The sequence below is a fragment of the Girardinichthys multiradiatus genome, chromosome 13 (genome assembly GCF_021462225.1).
Source record: "Girardinichthys multiradiatus isolate DD_20200921_A chromosome 13, DD_fGirMul_XY1, whole genome shotgun sequence".
In the NCBI taxonomy this organism is placed as follows: domain Eukaryota; kingdom Metazoa; phylum Chordata; class Actinopteri; order Cyprinodontiformes; family Goodeidae; genus Girardinichthys; species Girardinichthys multiradiatus.
In genome coordinates this window covers 6,753,373-6,759,372 of record NC_061806.1, presented here as the reverse complement: position 1 = coordinate 6,759,372, position 6,000 = coordinate 6,753,373, and positions in this window count along the sequence as shown.

The window sequence follows — 6,000 nt, the reverse complement described above, 5'->3', positions numbered from 1 at the left end:
ATGAGTCAAATCAAAACATGCTTCACACAATAAAACCCAGCAAAAACGCTTAAATTTTATCCAAAAGTGGTAATGAATGATCTGTAACTTCAACTTTCAACTTTAAGTTATGCCGTTTTGATCATAGATGATGGAATTATCTGCCTGTGTTAATGAATTGAGTGATTAAAATCAAAGTAGGAAATGCAATTCAGATGGTACCGAGTGCAGGTCTGGGAAATCCAGCTGCAACTGCAATTTTATTAAATGGCCACCAGATGTAGGTGTTGTTCTCTACCTGACTGGGAGACTGTTGGTCACTACTGTAATTACGCCCAGCGGACACTGGAGGCAGGTCTGCTGCTTATCAGCGCTGGTTTTCTGCAGCTGCTGCAGCAGGGCTGGCCAGCTGGAAGTTAACTTTAAATTTTCTACAAGTTAAACCAACTTTCACCTTGCTTCCACAGCAAACACCTCTGAAAGATTATTTTATCCTCTGCAGCAGAACTTAGCAAACTCTAGTCAAGATATCCCATACTAACGAACGCTTTCTGCAAAACTCAAAAATCTCAAAATAAAACGTCTAGTTAAATGCCACGAATATCACAATTATTTAATTCTGTGCAACAGTGATGTGATGTCTGTCTTTTTAAGGTCCACCCAGGGATGCCATATGTTGGAATTATGATGATTGATTAATTAATATTTATCAATAATTATAATTAAAAATCATAATTTGGGAAAATTAATTTCTTAACCAAAAATCCTCATTTATGAATCAAAACCCGAGATGTCTTCTGGTGTTGTAATTGTGGCTCAACGCCTCTGATAATTACAACCGTTAAATACTCAGTAATAATTAATAACTATTATCAGAGATGTCACTGTTTAATCGACCAATTCTGCCAAAACGTGTGGAACTTCAACCTTATCTTGACTGACGAATCACTCTTGCACAAAATAAACACAAAACACCTTCTGTTTATCTATGTGAATATTTATTAAATAACAGCCCTGATACAATCCGTTCTTCCGATTTAATAATCTTCACCTACTCAAACATGCAAAGTTCTACACAAAAGGGGTAAAATATCTAACTAAACAAAATAAAGCAAAACAGCAGTATGGGATCAAACCAGCAGTTATGGCAAAAATGATATTATGACAAAGGATGTGGTGGTGAGTGGAGGTTGGGGCGCAGCTCAAACTGTAAGTCAGTTATACTCAGTCATAAAACCTCCCCCAAACGCTGGGGGAAGTGAGCAGACAAAGGGTTATAAAACCTTTGGCGGCAAGCTAGTAAGCAGTAAGGTTGAAGACAAAGAAAATGGGGAATTTCACCATGAGGTTATTATAACAGTCCAGTCTCACAGCGCACCTGCGCTTGCTCTCAGGTGTTCAACAACCCTGCAAAACACACACAAAGTTGGGTAGCACAGCGGCTTCCGGGCATCCAACACGGCACATCAAAGTTTCAATAAAAAGGTTACATGCACATATCATTCAGAACACATTAGATTAAAAAGCGAATCTCATCGCACTAAAACCTCCTGTACCCTGCCCAGGCTTTCTAAGAAAGAAATAAAAATAAAGGATGGGTTTTACTTGTCGTTGTCTTCCTTCTGAGCGGAGTTGAGAGAGAGTGGGGTGTAAGTTGGAAGTTAATGTGCGTCCATAGTTAACTTCAGGAAAAGCGGTCAATCTTCGTCCCCTGGCCTACTTGGCGAAAAGGAAAAATATGATCTGACCATCACAGTCGACTAGAACAAAAACAAGGTGGCGATTCGTCTCCTTGAAACTTTTTTAGTTACGTGTTAAACTCACGTCTTCGATCGGCAAAGTGAAATTTCTAGCCTTCTTATTCCAGATCCTCAGTTATGAATTTTTCGTTGGCCAACAAAGGAGAATAAATTAAATCCACTCGGGACTCTTCTCCAGGTGATGCTTCAGATGTTGGTAACTGTGTCATGGTCTCCAGCTGAAGGCGAGTGTTCAAAATGGGCGCCTTCCTATATAGCGTCCTGTGACATCAGACTTGGGACGCCCCGTCATATCAGTCGCAGTGTCCGACGGGATCTGTAGGAATGAACTGTCCTGGATACAAAATGGCCGAAAACGCCAGGAGGCCTGGTGGCGTCCAGCAACGTACAAATGGTCCAATATTCAGCAAAGAAGTGGTCCAACACATTTTTTAGTTTAAATCATGTTTATGTCGGAAGTTCTACTATAGTTAAGATGATTTCTAATTCCTATGATTGTTTTTTAGTGTGAAAAAGTGTTTGTGGAAGGTTAAGGAATGCGGTCTGGATTGGACCACTCCCTGGACATGACAAGCTTATACCATATATGGGAATGACTACACTTTTAGGTTGAAATCTCTGTAAGAATTGGCTGAACCAATTCCCGCTTTTTGCTTGTAGGAATGTGAGTTGTACATAAAAGGCTGGTGCAGGGATATTTCCCTTTGTGTTACGGCCCCAGGCCTGTGTTTTCTTTAGTTTCATCTAAAGTGCTTCTCCACATGAGAAGTTTCCTGCTCCAGGTGCTGATTGGCTGCCTCCCTCTGCTGTTGGATTTCCTGTGAGGACTTTCAAGGATTACCTGTCCAAAGATGATTGGCTGGAGCACACCTTGGATAGCACCACCCTTTCCCCTGCAGCTGCCAATGAGGGAAAGCCAGGCCACATGAGGGAGCTAATAAAAGCCACCTCAATCTTCCAGTCAGTGCTGCTGTGCTTGAGGTGCAGTATGCCACTGGGTTTTTTGACTGGATTGTCTTTGTCGGGGACTGTATTAGTTATGGCTGTTTAGAAACCCTTGGTAGCTAAGACTACAACTTTAAAATGTCTTTGTTGGGGACTGTATTGGTTATGGCTGTTTAGAAACCCTTGGTAGTCAAGACTACAACTTTGAGAAACCCTATTTCTGCTTTAGGTCAGTAGTTTTGGGTTCATCAATTTAGTTATAATAGACTACGTGTTTTATTTTCTTTTGGGCTTTTCTATTTGGGGTTTTGCCCCGGTGACTTTTCCTAGTCTATTTCTTTATTTTCTTTTTCTTGTGTATAACCGTTTTGCAGTGTTTCAGCTCATTTGTGGAGGAAATCCTCTTACCTTTGTTGTATTTTGTTTCTAGTGCTTTGCTCTGGAATTGCAAAAATAAACTGTAACTTACTTTTTTTCACTACATTTGTGGGTCTTGTAGTTTATGCTGCGTCCTTCACGAGCCAGGACGTAACATTTGTGAGAAGGAAGTCGCACTTTTGGTAGAAGACTGTCTCACCCTTGCAAGTCAAACTTGTTTCACCTTGTGTCTTATTTTACACTTGTCTGTGTTTATCAGCTTTCTAACTCTAACAGAAAGAAACAAAATTATTGCCCTCCACTGTATTTTTCTGTGATAATAAGGAAATTAAACGTGGAACAGATTCTTTAAAGGTTGTTACAGCATTGTCTGATAATGATCTACTATAATGAAATTTTCTTTTAGGTGTGGAGTACTCGGTTAAGTTAAACTCAAAGGTAAAAAATATATATTAAAAAATATTAATAAAATCTTAGAGCTCTATAATAAAGTCTGGGAGGAGGGGGAGCTGCCACAGAGCTGGAAGGAGTCAGTCATTGTTCCAATAGCCAAACCAGGGAAAGATTACTCTAAACCAGAAAATTATTGACCCATTGCTTTAACGTATAATATATGCAAAATAATGGAAAAAATTATAAATAACGGATAACACATTATTTGAATCTCAAAGGATATATTTCTAAGTTTCAAAGTGGCTTCAGAAAAGGGAGAAATACTAATGATCCAACATTGTGTTTAGAACATGAAATCAGAAGAGCGCAAGTAAATAAAGTGTAGTTGCTGTATTTTTTGACATAAAGTGTAGTTGCTGTATTTTTTGACATAAAGTGTCAGTTAGACACACTGATAAACTCAAAGAAGGTATGCAATGAAGACACAAGCGAGTCAAAGTTCTACTAAAACTGGTTCTATCCAGATACTGATACAGCACACATGTCCACATCTGGCACTCAAGGACACAAATATTGGCTGGGGTGCGAACAGCCCTCTTCCCAGAACACACCTGCACGCACACAAGTTCTTGCTCAGTCTGCCCAGCAACCACCCAAATGCAACTCTAAGACAAGATGACAATTCTGTTAATAGTTCAAAAAACACTCAAGTTAAATATGAAAAGTATTCAAACCACTTCTATCAAAGTTCACCAAACTAAATAAATGAAAATGTCTTTTAATGATAAATCATTTAGGATAAAGAACCTTTTTAAAGTAAGCAATGATAATTTATGTACAAATCTTCCAACAGAAAGCATATGAAAGGATGTGGGTTGACGGTTTACTAATTAAGTTAAATAAAATTGGAATTAATGGAAAAAGGTTTAACTGGATTAAAAACTTTTTGGCAAATAGATCCATACAAGTCAGAATTAGTCAAGAATTATCAAGAAAATATCTGCTAGAAAATGGAACACCACAAGGCAGCATTATAAGACCGCTATTATTTTCTATAATGATTAATGATGTATAAAGAAATGGGATGTTCATTAGTTGCTGACAATGGAGCCATATAGAAAAGGGGTAGAAAAATAGAGTTTATGGTAAAGAAAATACAAGATGAGATTGTTAGAATACAGAAATGGGCATATCACGAGGGATTTAAGTTCTCAGTTGAAAAACAAAAGTTATGGTGTTTACACGTAAAACAATTAAGACGGTATAAAATTAAAATTATCAAGAATTACAACAGGTAAAAAGTATAAGGTGTTTTGGGGATATGGTTCGATGAGAAAATCACATGGAAAATACATATACAGAAAGTGATAGATAAATGTAAAAAAGTCTTAAATATGAGGTGTTTGGATGGCAGTGACTTGGGAGCAGATCGAGAAGCTTTAAAACTAATTCACACAGGATTGATCAGGTCAAATATAGATTATGGTTGTATAAGTTATGGTTCAGCAGCAAAGACTCATCTGGAAAAATTAGACATTATTCAACATCAAGCATTAAGACTGCACAGGAGCATTCAGAACAAACCCAACAACAGCAGTGGAGGTAGAAATGGGAGAAATGCAGTTAGATTTGAGATGAACACAATTAGCACTAAATTACTAGTTAAATTTACAAGACAATAACCCGAATCATCCAACACGTGACATCTTCAAGCCATGCTGGGAAAAAGAAAAAAAAAAAAAAAAGATTTGGATGGCTCATTGGAAGGATGACAGAAAAAATGTCAGGTTTAAACAACCTACAATACTTATAACAACACAAAAAGGAGAGAGACAAAGAATTAGTTATTTTACTCGCAGCGAGGAGAACGGTCAAGATGTGTTCAGTTACAAATCTCACACCACTCTGAACAGCATCTGCCCGCACCTCTCTTTTTATTATCTTTGGGGGTCCCTATTTACAAAAACATTGTTCTCTAAAGGATGGGAAACAACAGCTGCATCGTAAACAGGTCATAAACTCCTTTATCTTTTAGCAACACACTTCCCACAGTCTCCTCCAATCTTAGGATCAGTGTGTTGTCATATGTTCAGCACAATCAGCCTGCGCTAAGATTGTGGCCTAGGTATTTAATCTCATTTTTACACAACTAAAGTTTCTTTTTACTGACTTTGTGTCCCTCTTCTGCTAAATGTTTTAATAATGCTATTGCCATTTTTACAGTTCTCCTCATCAGGAGAGGCTAATAAAACATAATCAACATATAGTAAAACCTGACTACCTCCTGGAGGGTCAAACTTGGCCATACTTGCACTCATCACCTGAGAGTATATAGTTGGACTTTCACAGTAACCCTGAGGTAGTCTGGTATAAGTATATCTTTGTCCCTCAAACGTTAATGCAAACCAGAACTGCCTATCTTTCCTGTTGATGGAGCTTGTTTTTTAACTGGAAAAATGGGGGTGTTACATGGTGAGTCCTCACATTTTATTATCACCCCTGCAGTTATTAAATCCTTTATTACTGGTTTTATTCCTTCATGAGC